Raw genomic sequence first — 26,529 nt, 5'->3', positions numbered from 1 at the left:
TTTCAACTTCAGAAGGCATTCACGTGCATGTATTTCACAGTACTACTGAAAGTGCAGATCTTGGCTGTATCCTCACTCCTGTACACAGATACTCACATGAATAGACACTATCAGGCTGTTCACCGAACCTATTTGCATGTTTTTAAGGTCTTTCTACTGTGTCACCACAACTGGCAGAAAGAGGCTCCTGTATTAACCAGAATCAAAGCAATTACGCCATACACTAGGATTCTGACTGTTGTCAGTACCAAGAAGATTATATACTCATCCTCTGTGAATTTCCTTGTATGAAAACCTTGACATTTCAGTCACAACTGAAAGTTGCAGTAATTAAAAAGGAACTGAGAGGCTCTGGAGAAAGGCTCCTTTGGTATACCAACCTTCACCACTAAAGCTTTAAGTGGTAAATTAAGTAAGCATTTCTCTTCTTTCTTAACTATTATAACCACATTATTGTTAAAAAAAAAAAAAAAGTATATCAAAGTATGTCTGTATCTGGCAAAATAACAGAACCCTAAATAAAGGGATTACGCATGCTATAGCTACAGGCACTTAAAGAATGCTTAAGCATGGGATTTTTTTAGGCTTAATGGAGCTGTTTGCACTCCTTAAATCTGCACACAAAATTACAAAAATGGTATTTTACACAATGTCTGCATTACTGCAAATCACACCACCGTTCATTAGACACAAAGGCCTTTAATTGACAACTACTGACAGTACAGCAAAACTCATACTAGATCATGCTATTATTCTAGCATATGACTTCATCATAGAACTTCAGGCCCAGGTTTCCTCTTCCTAAAGCCAGATTCACAATCGCACTCTTTATTGCAAGTCCGTTCAGGTGCTAACACTGTGAAAACTGGACATAATGCATTCATAAAATAAAAACTATATGGATATTCTGCCTTATGTGTTATTTACTTGTATATAATTTTCACCCCCTCTTCTCTGCTCCTTCTAGGTAACCCACACAAAAACGCATGCAGAATTTTATATTCAAGGTCATAACACATATGGATCATCGAAACAAAAAACATTTTAAAGAAGAAAAACTAATCAGAAGAGCAAACAATACAATACATACAATGATATTTCAGAGGGAGAAAGAAAATGTCTCAAAGATATATGACAAAATACACCTATGACTCTCTCTTTAAAATCAAACATATTCATAAAAATGTGTAAAAGCTCTATCTCCTATTGTCATCACACTTCAGTGCAATGATCAGCATTAATTAGAAAAATAACAGTAACCAGTTTTTAACTACTGCATTTTTCAATTCGTAGTGCAACATGCAAAAGACACGGTTCATTATTCTGAGACACAGCTTTACTAGCTGGACAGGCTACAAGTTATTAATTACTCTTTTCTACTGAAGTCCCAATTAAAATCATGATGCTCTGAAAGGAACTCCCATCTCATTTTACTAATTGGCAGTACGTAAAATTACCAAGCAAGGGGAAAGTGCCATTTAAACTGTTGGAAGACCTCACTGACATAACATCTTTTTATTTCTGGAACAGATTGCTTGAGTAGAAAAATAAGACTTTGCATACTGCAGATTTAATTAGATGCCACTGTCCTCTCAATTACCTGCTATAATACAGGGTACTTGGAAGATACAATGGTACCACAAACAAGACTCTAGGCAGAAAAAAAACACACCTAGAAACACATATCTACATTTTTATACAACTCTTCCAAGTTTCATATTTTTAAACAAGTAACAAAGGTCCGTTTTGGGCTTCAGCTTAATTTTTCGATACTACACTTAATGTTTAGACACCCAGATTTCCCATCACAGAGATCTAGGGACAGTTTTCAAGAGAAGAATTCTGTAGCAAAACACTATCTGAAGAGATTTTGGCTTTTGCTGTTCAGACCTCAAGGCGCTGCACTGAGACAGTAAAAGAGATGGAGGACACAGTCAGTTTAATGGCTGACTACATGGGGATGATGAAAAGAAACACATCTTCCCTATTCAGCTCAAACGCTGTCCTTGTCTAAGGAATGACACTATTTCTATATTGAACAAACAGGACTGGGAAAAGGATTAAGCTGCATAAAACTTCAAAAAGCGAGAAATGCAGACGATGGTGATCTCATAAATGACAGGCTATGCTCAAACAGGTTTTACAAGGCGGAAAACATATTGCATTGGAATTAAACGAACTATTCCTGTCTTGCAGTGCCATATATGCGAACAACACAAAATCAAATACTTGCTTTGCATCATGCCAAGACCTTAAAAGGTTGTTATACTTACTATCAGAAACATGATAATATGAAGTACATTTATTTATAGAATCTGGTCTGACACACATACCTAAGATATTTTCAAAACACTTTTATTAATCACTTTACAAACGGAAATTGTCAATCCCAAAGTTAAGTTTTCAGGATTTTATCTTTTTTATATCTAAAAATGATTTCTGAGGAGAGATTTCCCTCTTGTATTTTCTGGATGTCCTATAGCATGTGGGAGGAAAAACAGGAGGGAAGGGTAAGAAACCTTAGAAAGTGAATCATAAGAAATCCGAGTGACAGGGCTGTATGAGTAAGAGCTACATCATACATAAATTTACCATCAGTTGTACACCAACCAGCCAAAAAAAATCCAAACACAACAACAACATGTTCTCAGGTCCCACATGTTCTAATGATGACAGCCTGAATTCCTGCTGGAAATTATTCCCCATAGCTTGGGATGCTGTTTCTGACAGAGCCAGGCTTAACTTTCCTATGAGCTAGGCTGTATTCAAAAGCCACAGAATGGCCACCTTGTCTAGAGCACCTGCATTTTGTAAAGAAGCCCAGCAGCAGTGTCTGAACACGGATCTGACAGTATATAGCTACAAAACAAAAGAAAAAGGAAAGCAAAGAAAATGCAAGCCAGGCAGTCAGTCAGCACTGGGAATCACAGTACACATGCAAAGAGCAGCAGCTTATACAGTGCAAAGCTGAGAGAAACTCACACCAACAAAAGGAATAAAGTACTGAATAAATCAGAGCTACCATAAACTGGCAGAATTCAAGAGTTTCCATGCGCTCATGTATAATGCTCAATCACAATTCAGCCTGTTTTCTACTAGTTTGACTGGAAATCTAGGCTCTAGCCTCTGGACAGCCGTAGTAGTTGAGGAATAAACCTCTTGAGAGCTTTTTCCCCCACCACCTCCAAACCAAAAAGCAGTTTGGTTTAATCCTGTAATCCTTGCACAGCAAAATTTAGAATGTCATAGTCCTGAATGAGGTATTAAGCTTATAAAGAACTGAATGTTTTGTCCCATACTTTTTCCCGTTTGCTGTCTGCTCATCTTCTATACAGTTTTATCAAAGAAAAGTAATTTGTTACACATCGGCAGTTTTTAAAAATGGAATTTTTCACAATAGGCTACTTGGACAATTAAACATAAGCCAGATATACTGCCAGCTCCCTGCACTGGATTTTAGGAACTTTTAATACAAATTGAGTGCATATTTTATTGCCAGATCTTGCTTACCACTGCTAAGAAATTCACAACATTCAATCTAATTAAAAATGAAATTGAACTACAATTCCCTAGAAACAAGGGCTGATTGGACTCAATAAGCTTTACTTAATTTATTTCAGAAACAAAATAATTGAATTGCTTACAGTCCAGAAAAAATGCTTCATTATTTGATGAGTATATAATACAAAGCCTTTCATATTGCTGGTGCATTCCTACATCTTCAGGAAATACTACTCACTTTTAAATAAGCATGTAGAGGAGGACTCTCTGGATAATGAGTATCATTAAATATTCAGTAAACATTAAAAAGAAAAAATAAACAGACTGGATGAATGTCCAGATGAGCAACCTCCAAAAAGCCAATAGCATTTCCTTGTTCATACTGAAACTGTTGATTCTGATCATGTTTATGGTTATTTCAGTCTATGTTTAGACTCTATTAGAGAGAATAGTGCTGAAGATCCATCATACAAAAAACAATTACACAAAGATACAATTATAAACTTGGTAAATCATCAGGAATAAACTGATTAGACCCTTAGTTGTATTATATGCATTCTACCGAACTTTTAATCCAAAAATCCACCAAACAGCCAATACAGTCACAGGCCTGAGACAAATTTGCCAATTTCCCCTTCCTTTTTTTTTGATATTTGTTTTCCTACTAGACAGATGAAGCAATGACACCAGATGCAATTTACAAATACTGTCCCAGCACGGGGCACTGCTCAGAGAGAAAGCCATGGACATCACCAAGCCGTAACTCTCTCAGGGCACAAAACCCACAGGTTTTCTTCGGTGAAGAGGCTGCAATCTCACTGTTCCAGCAGCCACCACCCTGTTCCTCACCATCATTTAGGGCCCTCAGTCTCTGCTCCAAGGAGGTCTCAGATCTCTGCAGCCCATTTCTCCTCACCACTTCTGAACCCAACTGCAAGCTCCCAGCCAGGAGACACCCCAACCGTGAAAAAACTTATTGCAGACCAACTTTTAGTGCCAGCTTGGTTGCATACAGCAGCACCTGGCTTCACTTTGGATCTCTTGCAATGGTACCACTGAACCACCTCGTGGCTCGCACTGAGGGTAGGACGTGTGGAAGGCCATTGCTTCCTTTGCATGTTGCCACACTGGGTTTCTTGAACCCAAAACCTTCCCAGAGCACTGTGGCACCTTGCTATGGCAAATATGTTTTCCTTTACATTGAATGAGCAGCCCTTGCCTTGCAGACCTGCCACGAGGCAGCCCACCACCACCAGCAGCAGCAGTTCCCGCCCAGCACCTCCTGAGAGGTTCCACCGCCCCTTCTGGAAGCTTCTGGGTTGCCAGGCAGATTAACCAGAGCAGCACATGGCTCAGCCAATCCCACTCGTGCTGGGGGTGAGGTGTTTCCTGATTGGTTCACTCAAACCTGTGGGCTCTCACTCCTCCTGGCCTGGGCCCAAGGCTGCCTGGTCTCCCTCAGGCCAGGGCCGCCATTGTTCTTGCTTTAGGAAAACGTATTTGGCCTGCATTGTTTTTTCTCTCCTTGTTTTCTGCTAAGCGTAGCAATAACGACACACTAACAATGCTGTTAAACAGGGAGAGGTCAGACTGCAGTAGTCTAAGCCTTTTAACAAACCGATGGGCGGGCTCCCACTCTGCGCTAATGCAGAGGACAGGGCCTGAGCTCCCTTCAGACGCGGTGGCAGCTCCTATTTTTAGCTCTTTAGTTACAAATTGAACCCTGAAGTGTCATCCAAAAGACCAGTTCACGAATGGTACTACTTTATACTCAGTAAATACCACCACAAATAAAGGGCAAATAGGTGCATTAAAGGGCTTTTACCTGCCACTACAGTAAGAGCTATTAAATATATCATGCGTCGATTTAAAATTGTTGCTGCCTGTCTGTTTAATCCTTAGCTTCCACCTGAGATGAATTTGCATTTTTCATTTTGGAGAATTCTCCATTCTTTAAGGAATAGGTATTTTGAGAAAAAATCTTGATCACAATTTCCATGTTTTGCCCTCAAAATATACTGCCAGCCATTCAAACTGCGACTGACCCACAGAGAGTCAGTGGAGCCACTGTGGGGGGCAATGGGGAACGTGTGCCTACATATCCTCAATGTTTATGAGTCAAGGTTTTTTGTTAAATTCAAGGCCATACTCGCAACAAAAACTTAAGGCAATGTCATACTAGTCTTAGACAAAATAAAAATAAAAAACCAATGCTGAAGCATATTACCTAAGTGCTGCCAGAAATCAAACATCAGCGAGTACACATCAGGCTTGTTTTTCCACTTTCAAGCTACAGAGTTGAGGACTCTATTTCTTGGTTTTGTGCAGTACAAATCAGCAACAGGGGTATATGTTTTCAGATGAAGGGAGAAGCAGCCCTTCTCACAGGGAGGGAACATCTACATCTCAGTTCACATTGAAAGCACCAGCCTTCTGAAGTAATTCAGATTTCCACAGCCATGGTCCTCTGCCCATACAAAACCCCTATGGCTAAGTGGGCTGGAGAGCAGCCCTGAGGAGAAGGTCTTGTAGTGCTCCTGGATGAGAAGCTCAACATGAGCCGGCAGCGCGTGCTGGCAGCCCAGAAAGCCAACTGCATCCTGGGCTGCATCAAAAGAAGTCTGGCCAACAGGGCGAGGGAGATGATTCTGCCCCTCTGCTCTGGTGAGACCCCACCAGCTTCCAGCTTTGGAGTCCTCAACACAGGACATGGACCTGCTAGAACAGGTCCAGCGGAGGGCCACAAAAATTATCAGAGGGCTGGAGCATCTCTCCTAAGAAGACAGGCTGATAGAGTTGGGGTTGTTCAGTCTGGAGAAGAGAAGTCTCCAGGGAGACCTTATAACAGCCTCCCAGTACCTGAAGGGGCTACAGGAGACATGGGGAGGGAGGCTTGATCAGACAATGGAGCCATACCATGAGGGGTAATGGTTTTAAACTCAAAGAGGGGAGATCTAGATTAGATACTAGAAAGAAATTCTTCACTCAGAGTGGTGAGACAACGGCCCAGGTTGCCCAGAGAAGCTGTGGCTGACCCGTCCATGGAAGTGTTCAAGGCCAGGCTGGATGGGGCTTTGAGCAACTTGTTCTGTTGGGAGGTGTCCCTGCCCAGGGCAGCGGAGTTGGAACTTGATGATCTTTAAGGTCCCTTTGAATTCTAACTGTTCTGTGATTCTAAGTAGTGGTTTAAGTCATCTACTGAGGGTACAGGAGAGGACACCAACTTGTCCCTTAACTTCAGGAAAGGTATCCTCAAATTCTTATGCTCTATCTGCTAGGAGAAGTGGCAGCTGGGCTGAAAGACTGAAGAATTAATATAAAATGTACTACACTGTTAGAGATAGTAAACAACGGAGGTCTGTGTGTTACTCACACCTAAAAGCCAGGAATGTGTCCTCTTTTGTGTTTTTGATTTACTCAGCTGTTTGTTACAATTGCTCCCAGGGAATCTGGGGGTGTCATTACTATTACTCACTCAACCTCTCCGTTAATTCCACATAATTGCCAGCATTTATGAATAGTTTCCATAACCAATTCTCCAAACAAAGTAGACTTTGGACATTTAATGGCCCCAGACCACCAACCAAAGCAAAAGTACACACAAAAAAATGAAGACAACAATATAGAAAAAAAACCCCTTACGTTGCTTCTAAAATTACCAGCAAGACTAAGGAAGTAAATAAGCAGAGAGAAAGGGAAATACCTACTTGCATAAACACCCCACATTGTGTTTTATTTGCAATCTGAGCTCATAATATTCTTTTCTCTCAACTGTCTTTTCTCAGCTTACGTGTAGCCCATATTTGGGATATCCTTGGGGTACCTTGAGCATTTATTTTCCAGTACCGACACACTGAAACGCAACAGCCCAAGCCATCCTACCATCTCCATCACAAAAGCAGGATTATGACTTTAGTAGCCCATGAGGGTAGATGTTACATTGTATCTATGAAGGTATTAGCAGATGTTCTCACAACCCACATAACAATCGGTCATAGATTTTTAATTAAGGCACATTTTCTCCCTCAAGTAATTGCTACTTAGGACGTCTGTTAGATTGTTCAGATACAACTGCCTTCATTAGATCTGTGCAGAAAAATTCCTTTTCACTTATTTTATTATTCTTGCAATTATTGTCTTGGAAGATTCTATGAAAAGCTGGTCTATTTCTTTTAAAGTACAAAACATTCTCTGCTTAACTATTTTCTGGGGTATTACAGTGTATCCAGGTTTCAGGCTTTTAAAATCACGCCTTGAACATAATGTAACAGTCTCCTTAGATGTTGTATCACATTGTTATGTATTTTTAAATTTACATTTGGTTTAATTTTATGTTTCTAAGTGGAACATATAATGATATAGAGTATGCTACATGTAAGCCTCAGGCATATCTATATATCAAGTAGGAAAACCGCATATTATTAATTGGTTGATGAATATTTTATTTTCATTTATGGAAAAGAGCAGTGTTTAACTACTTGGTTAGCATGCCTTTAAGTAAATCAATACTAGGAATGAACATATTTATCTTCCTTATTAGAAAAACAGTCACAAACCAGGAATGATAAAAGAAATGATCATAAAGAATGTGCCCCAGTGCATAAAGTTATTTCAAAACCTATAAATATTAAAGAAGTTATTAAAAACCTTAGCAATAAAAGTTCTTTATAAATTATCAGTACTAATTTCCACTCCTAAGCCCCCCTAGAAATCCCAAAATTAAAAATTTGGCTGCTTTCCATTTTCTTTCACGACTGGCATTTTGGCGACTAGAATTTTTTTCCACAAGACCTTATCCATGAACTGTTCTACACAGAACATACCATGAGCACATCTTTCACATTGAACACCAGGGTCTATAGCGAGGTATGTAATAAAGCAAAGTACCACTTTAGGTACACCTTGGGTCCAGCAAGTCTGCACAAAATCTACACAAAAGATACAACAGCTGAAAAAGTCAATTTTGCAGCTTTTCTTTCTTCCTAGGTCCTTTCTTTTTCACTGCTTTTCCCTCAGCACATCAGTAAAACAGAGCTTGGGCTCCTTCTGTGACCTACTAAATAGCCCGTTTCACCAAGATGAAATGGTAGAAAGAGCTACGTGAAGGAGGCCCAAGGTTGAAGTACTTGATGGGAAGAGGGATGGCAGCTGTATTAGTCTGGCAGTCACAAAGCACTACGAAGCCATTCATTCACCATCAGGTAAAGAAAAAACACAAAACAAACCAACAAACCCAACAACCCCCAGCTCTTCTTCAATAACACTAATATACAATTAGTTCTAGAACATCAATTCAAAATTATGCCCTTGTCTTGTCATAAAAAGATGGAATGGAAAATATAACATTTAAAAAATATGTCCAAATTACTGTCATAAAGATTTTTTTTTTTTAATGTAGTGATTAGGAAAGGAAGACCCCCATATGAAAACAAGGTCACAAAGAGTGGTTAAGAAAGATCAGCTAGAAGTGACTCTGTCATTATGATTCTTTTTGATAGTAAATGCTAAAGAGTAATCCTCAAGTAGACAATGTACAATGACTACAATAGTCAATTGTAGATGCAGAGACAACTTAGACCAACACAGAAACAAATTAATTAATGCTCATCTTTCCAACAAGAGTCTATATGCCAATAGGAGACACTGAATAGCTAAGCAGTTCTGCTAAGATGCTTAAAGAAGGGTGACAGAGGGTTTTAAAATCTAGTTTTACCTTTTGGGATTTTTGCCATCATCTATTAAAGTGTCCTTTCAGACAAGACTTCTGGAGAGAATGATCTGTTCATGTGACGTTCCATGAATCTACCGAGTTTAGAAGGCAGCTCTGACACTAAAACCCTTCTCTAACACAGCTCAGTGCTTCACATCCCATAAAATCATCTTTGATTATTACAAAATACCTTAAGACTTTGAAGTTTAAGGCCTTACAAACATTTATATTAATTTAATCTCCCAGTCACTGATGGTACCACCTAAAAATCACCACCGGATTTGAGTACAAACATTTCTGTAACTTCTTCTGGGTGCTCCCATCTCCATAAAACCCTTCTTTCAAAAGCCATGTCAACAAGTTGGCGATAGAAAACACACTGTACAACAGGGCACTGAGTCAACAGGTTCTTACAGGTTTCCAGAAGAGTGGATAAGCACAACCTATTAGAATGTACCGAGCATTTCACCCCAGTTAGAGAAAGAACTTTTATGCAAAGAGGTCTGCTTTCTGACAATAAGCCCAATATTTTTCTGGGGTTTTTTTTTGGTTTTTTTTTTGGTCTTGGTATTTTTAAAAAACACTTACTGCTGTGTTTTTCTGAAGATCTGAGCAATTTTGATAGGGAACAAAATAGCTGTAATTTTCCAGACAGCACAGTTAACAAATGATCAGTCTGCTTGGATTAACCTATTTACTCAGCTGGCCCTTTCCACAACAAAACTGTCAATAAAGTTATTTTTATTTCTCTGTTCCACACAGCGTTAATCTGGGGTGGGGGGTGGTGTTTAATATTATTTAGGAAAAAAAACAGAAAAGGGCATATCAACTTTTTTGTACGCTTTGAAATGTTTTGATTGGAAAACACAATGTTTCAAGAGAGCTGTTTTGCATCGCCCATCTCCCAGCAACCAGAAGGCAGCAGAGGCACCCACTCGAGGTCAGGGGACAATGCAAAATCTGAGAAATCCTCTCAAGCCATTTGCTCAATTACCATCTCGGCTCTGAATTTCCAAATCTGTGACAGATGCAGTTCTCTCCAAAGGCTCTCACTCTGCCTCACTTTTGAGAGAGATAAAGCTTTCCAGGCTGACAGGGATAACTGTGTGGAAGGTGGATCTTGACTGTGCCGATACAATGATATGGATATTTGCAGCAATATTCAACCCCCTCTTTAATAACAGGATAACCCCTGCAGATGAAGTATATATTAAGATGTTTTTCTGAAGATCTGAGCAATTTTGATAGGGAACAAAATAGCTGTAATTTTCCAGACAGCACAGTTAACAAATGATCAGTCTGCTTGGATTAACCTATTTACTCAGCTGGCCCTTTCCACAACAAAACTGTCAATAAAGTTATTTTTATTTCTCTGTTCCACACAGCGTTAATCTGGGGTGGGGGGTGGTGTTTAATATTATTTAGGAAAAAAAACAGAAAAGGGCATATCAACTTTTTTGTATGCTTTGAAATGTTTTGATTGGAAAACACAATGTTTCAAGAGAGCTGTTTTGCATCGCCCATCTCCCAGCAACCAGAAGGCAGCAGAGGCACCCACTCGAGGTCAGGGGACAATGCAAAATCTGAGAAATCCTCTCAAGCCATTTGCTCAATTACCATCTCGGCTCTGAATTTCCAAATCTGTGACAGATGCAGTTCTCTCCAAAGGCTCTCACTCTGCCTCACTTTTGAGAGAGATAAAGCTTTCCAGGCTGACAGGGATAACTGTGTGGAAGGTGGATCTTGACTGTGCCGATACAATGATATGGATATTTGCAGCAATATTCAACCCCCTCTTTAATAACAGGATAACCCCTGCAGATGAAGTATATATTAAGAGAACAATTCAGAGAACGTACTTGTTTTTAACTTAAAAATGTTTTGCCTATGATGTTTCCTCCATGTATTTCTACTCTTTAATATTGCTGAAATTATGGTACATTGCTTATTTATTCAATGGATAATTTCCACAGCCGTATGCTTTCTAGGTCTATATTCAGCTTGTGTTGTTCAACTTCATTTACAACTCATAAATTTACTAATAAGTACAAGAGTTCTATTGAAACAGTAGTAAAATTCAAAGCCATGTATTATCACGCTGGTATTACTGACATGATCACTTCACATAACGCTTCTTCCCCTAAATTTCATAAAACAATAAACATCATGTATTATCCATCAACATAAAAATCCCAGATGGTTTAGATAAGAAATTGCGGTACGTGGATTTCAAGCTACAAGATACAAAGCTTTGTACAAAAATAATTATTAGTAAACTGATTTCCAAAATAAGGCTATATACCATTTTTAACCAAATTGACTGAAATGTCAGGTACCATCCCAAAGACTTACATCGACACCAGAAGATACAAAAGGAAGTCCTCTTTCCTCTTTAAGGACAAAACACACATCTGCTTTTTAATGCGCTTGAGGGGTTTTTGATTTTTTTTTTTTTGAGGGGTGTTGTTTTTTACTTGATTTTCTTCCTCTTGGAGTGCTACATCGACACCAGAAGATACAAAAGGAAGTGCTCTTCCCTCTTTAAGGACAAAACATACATCTGCTTTTAAATGCGCTTGGGAGGGTTTTGATTATATTTTTTTTTGAGGGGTGTTGTTTTTTTTACTTGATTTTCTTCCTCCTGGAGTGTAGTTAGAGAATGTAATGACAGCAATGTTAAAGATGTTTTTTTTTTTTCCTAGCATTTATAAATATCTTCAGAGGCAAACCAAATTGTCACGTAACACACCTTGAGCACGAGATACCAACTAGCTTAATTTCCAAAAAATTAAAAAAAAACAACATAAAAATCTATTTAAGGAGCACAGACTTCCGAAGCAGAAGTTCTAATTACACTACTAATCTTGAGGCCAAGAGATAAAGCTTCTCTCTTTCTAAGGTCCTCAGAGGGTGAAGATTCATGCAGCTGCTGCCCTCACCATTTACTCTGCTCCTATGTAGACCAAAGACGGAATATTTTGTGGGTAGGTTGTTATATCTATTTTTGTTTTGTAATAAGTGGCATTATCAGAGATTTATATACATGCTTTCCCAAATGTGCAATTCTATATCAAGAAATTGTGGGTATGTATCTAGTGGAACTCATCACCATAAGATATTGTAAAGGTCAGAAGTGGAACATACCAATTGGTGAAATATTCATGACAATAATTACATCAGCCCAGACACATTTTCCACTTCAGGAAGTCACACCACCAATGATTGCCATTTTTGGGGTAGGTATATATAAAAAAAATAAAATAAATATCTTTTGTACTTGCTTTGTGACTCATACAGTTCCCTGACGCATGAGCCGTGTCGGGTAGGGATATCAGGCTGACAGAGGACATTCCTTACATTGTGTTCTCATAGTAAATGATGGAGACTTTTTGTCTGGTCAATAAGAACCTCTTGACAGAAGACTTAAGGAGATGATCATTCTGGATGAGTGACTGTGCGTGTCACCGTGACAGTTTATGGAAACAGCATGTCAACAGTAACAGTACTATGCTATGGCCACGACCTTATCAGCATAGGAGAGTCTTACCTGAATAAACACCAGACGTGGCTTCTTTTGCTAAAGGGGACGTGTTCCTGTCAAACATACTAAGCAACACACTTAAGTATGTTCTTTATATTAAATAAAGGGAGTTTTAATGTGCTGTGTTTCTATATGCTTGTGGAGTCGAGCGAACGCTAGAAACCTCACTTTATCTTCTCTCTCTAGTGAGAAATACACTTTCTCACTAGAAATATTAATAATCAACCTAAATTTGCCATTAAAACATACATTTTCCCCAAATTAAATAATGTACTCTTTGTTTTATTCTGCTTGTTTGCTGAACAGACGAAGGGAGAAATAGGACATTGAAGCTACTCGTCCCCTGGTCCCACTGCCATCACTAAGCTTTGAACGATTCTGCACTTTTGGTAGGTCAGAAGCAATCCCAATTTTCTAAGTCCCTATGCCTTGAAATTATTTCATTTTCAAAGAAAATAAAGCACTTGTAGTAGGGAACAATAGATTTAGTCCTCGCAACGTTCGATGAATCTGTACAGGACTCACATCAAAATTCATCTCAGCCAGGTCTAGTTGCAAACAATACAAATCAATAAATAATCTTTTTAATAAAAATCTCATTTGAAAATGCAAAGTAAGTTTACGAGACCCACTTTACACTTGCAAAGGGTAGAAGTTTTCCAGAAAAAAAGCTAATGTAAAAAAATGTGTAGATGAAAACAAAACACTGCAGGCATTTGCAATCAAATTATATTGTATATACAGTGTTACACACAAAATAAATTTTTGGGTATGAAAGCCTCATGTGCATTTTTTTAAATGCTAAGATCTCAATCTCTCATAATTCGCTAATTTCTGATTAATCCTATTACACTGAAAAGGAAGAAAATGTAAATTACATACGCTATAGTGAAAATTTCTGTACTTTTATAACAGAAAAGTACCACCCTTCCAACCCCATTTTGTTGGCTTGGGCAAAAGCCACCTTTTAAAGATGCTCCCCTCAATGCCAAGTGTGAAGCACCATGTAAATATGAGACTTAAATTATTTCTTAGACCCTTTAAAACAAGACAGATATATAGACTGTTTCGAATGGGATTGCTGCTACATACAATGTATGTATATTCTGCTTATGCAGAAAACGGAAGGTTGGTCAAAATACTCCTAATTCTTTCCAAATGTCTTCTCTGTATCTCATTTAGTTAGAGAATGTAATGACAGCAATGTTAAAGATGTTTTTTTTTTTTCCTAGCATTTATAAATATCTTCAGAGGCAAACCAAATTGTCACGTAACACACCTTGAGCACGAGATACCAACTAGCTTAATTTCCAAAAAATTAAAAAAAAACAACATAAAAATCTATTTAAGGAGCACAGACTTCCGAAGCAGAAGTTCTAATTACACTACTAATCTTGAGGCCAAGAGATAAAGCTTCTCTCTTTCTAAGGTCCTCAGAGGGTGAAGATTCATGCAGCTGCTGCCCTCACCATTTACTCTGCTCCTATGTAGACCAAAGACAGAATATTTTGTGGGTAGGTTGTTATATCTATTTTTGTTTTGTAATAAGTGGCATTATCAGAGATTTATATACATGCTTTCCCAAATGTGCAATTCTATATCAAGAAATTGTGGGTATGTATCTAGTGGAACTCATCACCATAAGATATTGTAAAGGTCAGAAGTGGAACATACCAATTGGTGAAATATTCATGACAATAATTACATCAGCCCAGACACATTTTCCACTTCAGGAAGTCACACCACCAATGATTGCCATTTTTGGGGTAGGCATATATAAAAAAAATAAAATAAATATCTTTTGTATTTGCTTTGTGACTCATACAGTTCCCTGACGCATGAGCCGTGTCGGGTAGGGATATCAGGCTGACAGAGGACATTCCTTACATTGTGTTCTCATAGTAAATGATGGAGACTTTTTGTCTGGTCAATAAGAACCTCTTGACAGAAGACTTAAGGAGATGATCATTCTGGATGAGTGACTGTGCGTGTCACCGTGACAGTTTATGGAAACAGCATGTCAACAGTAACAGTACTATGCTATGGCCACGACCTTATCAGCATAGGAGAGTCTTACCTGAATAAACACCAGACGTGGCTTCTTTTGCTAAAGGGGACGTGTTCCTGTCAAACATACTAAGCAACACACTTAAGTATGTTCTTTATATTAAATAAAGGGAGTTTTAATGTGCTGTGTTTCTATATGCTTGTGGAGTCGAGCGAACGCTAGAAACCTCACTTTATCTTCTCTCTCTAGTGAGAAATACACTTTCTCACTAGAAATATTAATAATCAACCTAAATTTGCCATTAAAACATACATTTTCCCCAAATTAAATAATGTACTCTTTGTTTTATTCTGCTTGTTTGCTGAACAGACGAAGGGAGAAATAGGACATTGAAGCTACTCGTCCCCTGGTCCCACTGCCATCACTAAGCTTTGAACGATTCTGCACTTTTGGTAGGTCAGAAGCAATCCCAATTTTCTAAGTCCCTATGCCTTGAAATTATTTCATTTTCAAAGAAAATAAAGCACTTGTAGTAGGGAACAATAGATTTAGTCCTCGCAACGTTCGATGAATCTGTACAGGACTCACATCAAAATTCATCTCAGCCAGGTCTAGTTGCAAACAATACAAATCAATAAATAATCTTTTTAATAAAAATCTCATTTGAAAATGCAAAGTAAGTTTACGAGACCCACTTTACACTTGCAAAGGGTAGAAGTTTTCCAGAAAAAAAGCTAATGTAAAAAAATGTGTAGATGAAAACAAAACACTGCAGGCATTTGCAATCAAATTATATTGTATATACAGTGTTACACACAAAATAAATTTTTGGGTATGAAAGCCTCATGTGCATTTTTTTAAATGCTAAGATCTCAATCTCTCATAATTCGCTAATTTCTGATTAATCCTATTACACTGAAAAGGAAGAAAATGTAAATTACATACGCTATAGTGAAAATTTCTGTACTTTTATAACAGAAAAGTACCACCCTTCCAACCCCATTTTGTTGGCTTGGGCAAAAGCCACCTTTTAAAGATGCTCCCCTCAATGCCAAGTGTGAAGCACCATGTAAATATGAGACTTAAATTATTTCTTAGACCCTTTAAAACAAGACAGATATATAGACTGTTTCGAATGGGATTGCTGCTACATACAATGTATGTATATTCTGCTTATGCAGAAAACGGAAGGTTGGTCAAAATACTCCTAATTCTTTCCAAATGTCTTCTCTGTATCTCATTATTATGGTCCACATGCAGCACCTTACAGCAGAGACAACCTGCATTGCCGGGCACAGAAGGAGCCCATAAAGCCCACATAAACCTCAATATTTATCCAATATTGGAAACAGCAGATCCAACATTATCACAGATTTATGTGCTGTTAACAGAATCCAAAATTAAGATGGCACACGTGGTTATTGAGACAGCGATACCTACAGCAGTCTGATGCACAGGACTAATTAATTTCTAATCTGTCATAAAGATTGCTTAAACCTGGTATCCAAGAATGGCCTGAACCTGCAGATTTGGGCTTGCCTTTTCTTCTTACACTCTAGAATATGGTAAATAGGAATGGGACACGGTCAGGTGTTTAAGTGGATTAAATGTTATCGTTTCTCCTCTGAGATCGCAGTAGGAGGCCTGACTGAAATGAGTTGTCAGGTGAGTTCCCCAATGGACATTTTATATCATAAAGCCATCACACAGAACTGAATACTGATATAAAAGGCAATACAGTCAGTTCCCACTCCAGGGAAAACCAGGATTGACTTAGAAGTGAAAAATACTCTTCCGTCTTATTGAAAGGGCGGTCCCTCTAGGACACCTCAAGGTCACTTCTGAGGCTGCGTGGTAAGAGTTCTTATGATGCCTGCATAATAATTTATGGTGGAAAACCATAAATAACAGGTTCGACTGTCAGTGCAGGCACTCCTCCAGCTTTCACAAAATGCAAATACTCCGTCCTCAAGCTAAAATATTACCTGTGTCCAGAAATAACTGTGTGCTCTGCTGACAAACCTTGGCCAACGCACATACTATGACTCTTTACAATTCTTTACAAGGGGGGGGTTGATTTGTTTGTTTAGTGTTTTTTTTTAATCCAATGAAGAGCCTAATTTTCAGAGAAATTTGAAGTGTAGAAGTGACATGAAATTTAGAACTATTAATAAAAAACATTACTTGTTATTTTTTGGCATCCCAAGCTAATTTAGGGAAGTAGCCCCCACCAATTTTAACGTAAGGTTCCAGTGACTGCGATCACATGACTTTCGTTTTCCCTCCCAATGAGCATCAGGAAGCTCAGGAATCTTTTTGGATGCAACATTTTTTTTGATTGACCATTTGTATCAAAAAGCATCAAACCCAATGTTTTTAAATAAAAAAGTAAAAATCAAAAGAAATCACCATGAGAGATCACAAATCCAACTTCAATTGTGGAAAAATTAATTGCTCTCAGAAAATTGCTTGGACCATACTATATACGAAGCAAAACAAAACAAAAACCTACACAAAAGCAACAAAAAAAAACCCCAACAAAAACTTGACAAACCCCAAAGCCACTTAAAAAGATGAGAAAATAGTAGACTAATATATAAATTGAAGCAAATTGCCTTTTACTTAGAGCTAGATTTGGAGAAAACAGAGAAGATAAGTTTAACTTTGCTGTACCTGTTGCTGCCTGTGATTTTTTCATTCAGACCTAAAGACAAAATGAAAATGCCCGAGTTCTCACATTGAAATGCACAATCTTTTCCTGTTAAGTGAAAATATGTTCGTTGTGGAAGAATTGCCTTCTGCACAGAAGGTTAGTTTAATGTTTTGGCAATCTAAATGAAATATTCCAAGTGGCTGTTGCTGTACTTGCAAAGCGGGTGCCAATTATATTTGTAATGATGAACTTGGTGGTTTTCTTTTCAAATCCATGCACTGGCATCAAAAGGCACAAATGGCTGAGAGTGAAATTTTAACTTTGGTGTTCTACGATTTCTTCAGTATCATATAAAGAAAGAAAAAATGAAAATGCTAAAAATCATCTCCCCCTCAAACAAAAAAGAAGACCTCCCAAAACCCTGAGGACAAGCGGTTATATATTTTATCCAGCTATGTTCCACCAAATTCCAGCTACAGAAGATCTGAAAAGACTGCATCAAATAACCCCAGGGAAAATCATAAAAAACTTCCATAGGCTATAGAATGTAAAGTATAAAACCCCTAGTTCCACTGATGGCAGAGAAAAGCTTGGCTATCAGCATCCTACTCAAAGTTCTGACACAATGCAAACTACGGGTGTGTTTGAAAGGGCAGAATTCAGATTTTCAGACATAAATCACAAGTGCTGATTTTGTGAACCCGTTTTCAGAGATGAATCTCTAAAGCCAATGCAGAACAAATGCAAATCAAACCAAGGGCTGGATCTGGCTGTATTTCCTAAGCTGTAGGACCAGCTTCAAAAGTGTTATTATTCAGAGAACCCACTGGGCTACCGAGACATTTTTTTTTTTTTAAACTGTGCTAACTTAGCTGCATTTTAAAGGATAGAAAAAAAATTAGATCCACAAGGGTCAAAAATCATTCTTCAGTTGAGTAATCTGCGACATCCTGGTTTATCAAATAAAACACTGATTCTAGGAACATAACTATTTCCTTCCGGAAACTCTTAAATAAAGTTTTACATAAAGACTTTGTTCAATGATAAAGACTTTTGATACCTTTCAAATCAGCTCACAGACATGTATGTAAATTGATTATCAAGAAGTAATTACATAAAACAAGAAAAAAAAAGACCTAAAAGAGCATAGAAAGGCCAGAAAATAGTTGTAACTTCTTTTTAATACAATAATAAACCAGTAACTACTACAGAATATGCCATAAAATTCAAAGCTGCTACAGAACAAGGGAAGCACTTATAAAACCCTTGTTGCCCGAAGAAAGGAGATGTTTTCCTTTGGTAACTATTCCAGAAAATATAAAATAAGCAGCATGGACAGTACTGGTCTGTACTTATCCTTTGCAGAGTTGTTCAGGTGGGGAGTTCTGGAGATTAACGGCAGGGGTTGCCTTCCTCCTGGTAGTCCAGGGGCGGATGCTTTCAAAGAACCAAAAGGCCACGAGACCTGTTCTGGCAGGATGAGATTTTATATATTCACCCCTCATCTCTACTCAAAGCTCTTGTACTTTCCATTTCCTTTTGCACTTTCTCAGCTGTTGTTGAAATCAAACAGTTTGTGTTGGGAACACAAGATGAAAAAAAGGCCCAGATAATTTCTCTCTCAATGGCTCTTTTGTGAAGCCCACGCTCAACTAATCTGAAGGGCCAACTCAATTAGGTTGGGTAGGAAAAAATGTATGTAATTCCCTATATAAGCAGCAGAAAAAGTGCCAGTACCACTTGGAGAAGTATGGCCAGTGCTTCTGCAGAAAGAGCAAATTCAAAAGGTTTATATTTTACGACGGAAAGACAAAGAGCACAAGTCCTTCTTGTTGCCCTCCATGGGAGGAGCTGATCAGCCGCGTGGATTTGGGGCTCCGAGGTACCAATGGGGGCAGTGGATTGCCTTGGCTCAGCTCTGCCTCAGGACAATTGCCTCCCAGCAAAGCCATTCCACTTGACTTCGCACCATTTATCAGGACATAGCACTCAGACAGTAAATTGGATGATTGCATTTCCTACTCACTTTTTAAGGGCTTGATAAAATAGAAAATTATGCTCGGGCTTCACACCTCTAAAACGTGCCAAGAGCTTGAGAAGCCCCCAGATTGAAGCCGAGTCAGCCATACTCCGTTTTTGAATGGAAACCACTTAGGGTCTCACCCAATTTAAGCCTATTGTACTAAAAAGAGGAGACCTGCTATAAAATGGTCAGCCCTTTCCCTCGGGGAAACAGGGATTCATAATGGGAGCTGGAATAATTTTTCAAAGGATGCATTTAATATATGTAGTGAATGTGCAATTAAACACCCAATTGAGTACATGAATATTTAGAATTATTTTCCCAAGAGAAAATTAAGTGTTCAGTGTTACTGAAGACAACAGGAGCCAGTCAAATAGCTGAGAAATCAACATTTGATTCAGCAGGGGGACTCCGGGATCTTCGGGATCAATCCAGAAGGGAAGGAGAGAACAGGAACTACAACTGGGAATACAAGTATGTCTGCAGAACTGAAATGACTTCTCAAAACATTCAGGCAAAATTCTGTGGCATCAGAAATACAGAATAATCAATATCTACTTTTGCTCATTAACTTACGTGTCCCCTCGTTTACTCTGCTAATAACACATTTCTCCTTCCATTCAAACAAATCCAGGGCTTTGGAATTGAGAAGGAAATGAGTAATAATCAAAAGCCCTTTTACTGATGCAACCAAAATGTTAATTACTTGAGAATATTGACAAGTTGTGCTACAATTATGCTTCCTTCCAGACAACAATTGCTTTTCTCCTACCTCACATTGTCTTCTTACTGCTTACATGAGGGAATTAGTTTCCCCCAATTATACTGTATAAAGAAGGAATTCTCACTCTGCTTTTATTTATACAGCGCACTGGACTAATGGGATAAAAGAGCAAATTTTTTTCAACTATTTCATATTTATCTGGACAGATAGGGATTGGATTTATAAGTGCACTGGCATTGTTTCACTCTTAGGGGGTACAGGTCACAGTACATCATCCCTCAATGCTGGATTAAGTAGGAGGTAAATTGATGTGCTCAGATTAAACTATTCTGGGTAGTAGCAGCTTTCTAGGAACTGAACAATCGACCTCAGCATGATTTGGTTCCAATCAGCAGTAGAAAGCCACTCTTTTGAGATTTTTTTTTTCCTGTTAATCATCAACTATAGATTTCAGAAGTTAGTATCATTTCTCAATTTTCTTTCCCATAGTACCTCACACAGAGGGGAAAAAAAAAAAAAAGGTATCGCAGTCAGTACTATGTTTTAAACTAAGTTTATCAATAAAAAATTAAAATATGACTTCAGGATGAAGCATTAAGGGATAAATCTGTGCAGAGAGATTTGTTTTAACTCAGGTATGTGTAGGCTGGGGGTGGATTTCTTAGTCACCCCAACACAGAAGAGATTTAATGGTAGAGGCAGGGTGTCTCCAGGCTTCTCTAATCAGCTGCTATGGCTCACTCCTATTGTTCAAAAGGACAAGAAAGCATTGGCATCGGTTGAAGCAGGAGGAATGTAACTGAGAACAATGTCTACCAATCTCTTGAATTTGATACGCTTTCTGATGGAAACCCAAAACAAACGTAGATTTTTCTCAGTAATCACTAAAGAGCAAAACAGCTTGTGCATCACTCCAAGAATCATGAAATCAGGAAGAAGTAAATAGGTGACTAAAAGAAGCATCCAAACCAGAGCACTGATGGCAGTGTGAAACCTCAAGTACAGAAACAGCTTTTTGGTACAGACTATTGTCCAGTACATTTTTCGAAGGCTTTGGTTCAGAATTTTCTTACACAGGAAGCAGAGAAGGAAATTATAAGGAAGCCTTCTTTAGACTGGATTATATCTAACAGATTAAAGAAACTGTTTAAGAAGAGGGAAGGTTAAGAACACAAGAGATTTTAAAAGGATGATAAATGAGAGAAAACCTGAGAAACAGGATGCTACTGAAGGAGATGTTACTAGATGATCCCTTCAGATCCAGATCTCCAGGCCTAGTTTTATATGCTTCTATAACTTTTATCCGTACTACCTATACGTATGGCTCGAATTTTCAAGAAGGGCTTTGGGAGGGGATATAACAGCATTAAAAATTCCGTAGCACTCACATGGGAAATGGGTATATAAAGACTTTAAGCACCTCAGAAAAAATTCCATCCTACAAAAAAACCCCAAACACAGCGTCCTTAATAACGAAACAAATATAAGGTGTCAAATTTCCCTAAAAATCATTTTGTTCAATATTGTTTATATAGATATTTATACAGTGCACTGTATATATATCTTCATATCTATATACATATACATACATATATAATGTGTATATATAGAGAGGGAAATAAAGTCAGTCCCAGTTAAATGGAGATTTAAAACGTAATCTTCACAGTTCTATGTGCTAGCCATAAAAAGTACCAAAGGGAAAGAAATAAACAACGCAGGCAATAGAAAAGTCAAATTACTTTTTTCAAAGTAAACTTATTTAAAACTAACACAGTGGGAAACGGGGATTCATAATGGGAGCCGCAATAATTTTTCAAAGGATGCATTTAATATATGTAGTGAATGTGGAATTAAACACCCAATTGAGTACATGAATATTTAGAATTATTTTCCCAAGAGAAAATTAAGTGTTCAGTGTTACTGAAGATAACAGGACCCAGTCAAATAGCTGAGAAATCAGCGTTTGATTCAGCAGGGGGACTTCGGGATCTTCGGGATCAATCCAAAAGGGAAGGAGAGAATAGGAACTACAACTGGGAATACAAGTATGTCTGCAGAACTGAAATGACTTCTCAAAACATCCAGGCAGAATTCTGTGGCATCAGAAATACAGAATAATCAATATCTACTTTTGCTCATTAACTTACACGTCCCCTCGTTTACTCTGCTAATAACACATTTCTCCTTCCATTCAAACAAATCCAGGGCTTTGGAATTGAGAAGGAAATGAGTAATAATCAAAAGCCCTTTTACTGATGCAACCAAAATGTTAATTACTTGAGAATATTGACAAGTTGTGCTACAATTATGCTTCCTTCCAGACAACAATTGCTTTTCTCCTACCTCACATTGTCTTCTTACTGCTTACATGAGGGAATTAGTTTCCCCCAATTATACTGTATAAAGAAGGAATTCTCACTCTGCTTTTATTTATACAGCGCACTGGACTAATGGGATAAAAGAGCAAATTTTTTTCAACTATTTCATATTTATCTGGACAGATAGGGATTGGATTTATAAGTGCACTGGCATTGTTTCACTCTTAGGGGGTACAGGTCACAGTACATCATCCCTCAATGCTGGATTAAGTAGGAGGTAAATTGATGTGCTCAGATTAAACTATTCTGGGTAGTAGCAGCTTTCTAGGAACTGAACAATCGACCTCAGCATGATTTGGTTCCAATCAGCAGTAGAAAGCCACTCTTTTGAGATTTTTTTTTTCCTGTTAATCATCAACTATAGATTTCAGAAGTTAGTATCATTTCTCAATTTTCTTTCCCATAGTACCTCACACAGAGGGAAAAAAAAAAAAAAGGTATCGCAGTCAGTACTATGTTTTAAACTAAGTTTATCAATAAAAAATTAAAATATGACTTCAGGATGAAGCATTAAGGGATAAATCTGTGCAGAGAGATTTGTTTTAACTCAGGTATGTGTAGGCTGGGGGTGGATTTCTTAGTCACCCCAACACAGAAGAGATTTAATGGTAGAGGCAGGGTGTCTCCAGGCTTCTCTAATCAGCTGTTATGGCTCATTCATATTGTTCAAAAGGACAAGAAAGCATTGGCATCGGTTGAAGCAGGAGGAATGTAACTGAGAACAATGTCTACCAATCTCTTGAATTTGATACGCTTTCTGATGGAAACCCAAAACAAACGTAGATTTTTCTCAGTAATCACTAAAGAGCAAAACAGCTTGTGCATCATTCCAAGAATCATGAAATCAGGAAGTAGTAAATAGGTGACTAAAAGAAGCATCCAAACCAGAGCACTGATGGCAGTGTGAAACCTCAAGTACAGAAACAGCTTTTTGGTACAGACTATTGTCCAGTACATTTTTCGAAGGCTTTGGTTCAGAATTTTCTTACACAGGAAACAGAGAAGGAAATTATAAGGAAGCCTTCTTTAGACTGGATTATATCTAACAGATTAAAGAAGCTGTTTAAGAAGAGGGAAGGTTAAGAACACAAGAGATTTTAAAAGGATGATAAATGAGAGAAAACCTGAGAAACAGGATGCTACTGAAGGAGATGTTACTAGATGATCCCTTCAGATCCAGATCTCCAGGCCTAGTTTTATATGCTTCTATAACTTTTATCCGTACTACCTATACGTATGGCTCGAATTTTCAAGAAGGGCTTTGGGAGGGGATATAACAGCATTAAAAATTCCGTAGCACTCACATGGGAAATGGGTATATAAAGACTTTAAGCACCTCAGAAAAAATTCCATCCTACAAAAAAACCCCAAACACAGCGTCCTTAATAATGAAACAAATATAAGATGTCAAATTTCCCTAAAAACCATTTTGTTCAATATTGTTTATATAGATATTTATACAGTGCACTGTATATATATCTTCATATCTATATACATATACATACATATATAATGTGTATATATAGAGAGGGAAATAAAGTCAGTCCCAGTTAAATGGAGATTTAAAACGTAATCTTCACAGTTCTATGTGCTAGCCATAAAAAGTACCAAAGGGAAAGAAATAAACAACGCAGGCAATAGAAAAGTCAAATTACTTTTTTCAAAGTAAACTTATTTAAAACTAACACAGTTATTAAACAGAAGCCCTTTCGCAAATTGTCTTTATTCTGGGAATCTTCAATATTTTCCATTTAGTAAATCCTTATCCGTAAGTGCCTGCCAATAACCTCTGCATAAACATGCAAGCATCCACATTTCCAAACTTTATGACAGTTAAAAAGCAATTTTATGAATATTTATGAAAGCAGTAAATTATTAAAATAAATTTAGATATTTACACATTAGAACAACATCTTCATTTAATGGATGTGGAAGAAATGTTAATATGTGAACATTTTAAAGATGAAGTGGTTTGGCCTTCAGGGCTTTTGTTACTCTATTAAAAGTTAATTTAGGACGGAAATTATGGCTTTTTCTTGAATCCCAACCTCAAAAGATTAAATCATGATCAAGACTCACAACATTTTTCAAAAAAGGAAAGCAGCGATGCTATTTCCAGAGGCTGGATATTTAAACTACTGCAGAGCTCACTCTGAAAAAAGCCTCCTCTGGCTTCTTTTCTGCACTCACAGCGGTGAAAAAGACTCAGAGGAGTTTCAGGGCAGAGGAGCTGGGTGGTAATGAGGTGGTTTCATCAGTCTTTCTGTCAACACACATTTTATACCAGCGGAATATATTTCTTGTCTACAAACACAGCAGTTGACCCAAGTCGCTCTTTCTCAAGACGACGTTCTGCATCACAGAAGTGATTTCCTTAATCACCAGTAATAAATTCCACCATCTTTCCCCACATTTATGTATCCTCCTGATTCAAAGACATTAGCGATTCTGCTCTGACCTCTTGTATTGAACTGGTTGCTGAAGTTCATCAGTGATCCAATAACCCGGACAAGTTTCTATGCAACCTGCTCTGGGTGGACCTGCTCTGGCAGGGGGGTTGGATTAGGTGATCTCTAGAGGTCCCTTCCAACCCCACGTGATTCTGTGTTGCACCAAAACACAAATTTTCCTTATAGCCTGAACCCCAGAAGCACTCACTTTCGATCTGAAGGTGTGAGGAAGCAACCAACCCCATGTGATTCTGTGATTCTGTGTTCCACCAAAACACAAATTTTCCTTGCAGCCTGAACCCCAGAAGCACTCACTTTGAATCTGAAGGTGTGAGGAAGCAGCTATTCAACCTTTTTTATGGCAGTATAATTCCTGAAGTTGGGTTTCACTGCTGTTCTACATTTGTCTCGTTTCAGCTTTCTCCTCAAGACTTTCTTCTTCCTTAATCCAGTCCCCTCTTTATTCCAGCTCTTAGAATTCTCTCAAACTAATCATAAGGAGTAGCCATAGCACTTAATTTTTTTTATTCTGTCACTTATGCCTGATTGAGAATTTTTCTGGTAAAGAGACAGGTATCTATGCATCTTGAGTGTAGGAAATTATCACTCCAGGTGCTAGGAGTATTAAATTCCTAAACCTTTCAGTTGCATTTGAAAATGACTCTGCCTTTGCCATACTGTAACTTGCTCCCCTCCCTTGAAGCATTTCTACCATTCTTTCTTCCCACTAATAATATTAATATTGTACCAGGCTGCGGTCTTGCTCCCTTCCTGATCTTAATAGCACCACGCCAAGCAGCTTAAATTTATGAATTTACAAAATATAATTAGAATCCATGATATTAAGGATTCAACTGCATATTCTAACAGCACGTTAACTTCAGGCTTTTCTGCGCACCCCAAATTCCCTGTATATTCCAATTCCAAGTCACTCCAAGCTCTGAACCCTGTCTGTGGTTTCCAGTGTGTCTGAAGATACAAGAGATGGGCCCAGTCCGAAAGAGACAAAGTAGAAGCTTCAAATTATTCCCAACCTCGATCCTTCCCCAAATTTTGTACCCTATCCAATCTCCATAAAATACCAAACTAAACCTCTACAGCAAAAATATTTTCAGTAATACAATTACTTTTCCAAACAGTCGTACTTCTATCACTTGGGCTTATTTCTGTAAATTATCCCCTTGTATATCAAACTGTTTTCTACCATCACATACTTCTTTCTCTTAATGGGATGTAAAGACTAAAGAAATGTTGTTCAGTTTTCACGGTGAGTTTATTATTTCTTTCAGGCTTTTTCCAATGGACTCAATATGGAGAGAAAGAACACTCGAGATTTAAAAAAAAAAAAAAAAAGGCAAATTAAAAACACAAAAGAGGAAAATAGGAAAACCACATGAAAAACAGCAGTTGATGAGGGCAGTAAAAGAGAGAAAGGCAAAAAGCATACCCGTGTGAGGGAAAATGCAAAGCTGGAAAATAGAGATGTGATTAGAAACTCAGTTATGAAGTGAAACCTCAGTGCAGGATCTATGTCCTGGTTT

The 26,529-nt window shown here is 38.0% G+C and overlaps 1 protein-coding gene across 1 annotated transcript in view; it reads right to left on the bottom strand.

Moving 5' to 3' along the window:
* NAALADL2 (N-acetylated alpha-linked acidic dipeptidase-like 2) overlaps positions 1-26,529 on the bottom strand; it is a 390,920-nt gene that overhangs the window by 184,260 nt on the left and 180,131 nt on the right. The gene's annotated exons all lie outside the window — the stretch shown is intronic.

This window comes from Calidris pugnax, unplaced genomic scaffold, assembly GCF_001431845.1.
Source record: "Calidris pugnax isolate Ruff unplaced genomic scaffold, ASM143184v1 scaffold52, whole genome shotgun sequence".
Taxonomy (NCBI): Eukaryota; Metazoa; Chordata; class Aves; order Charadriiformes; family Scolopacidae; genus Calidris; species Calidris pugnax.
The sequence above is the reverse complement of the archived record's forward strand: the minus strand, read 5'-3'. Positions and strand labels throughout refer to the sequence as shown.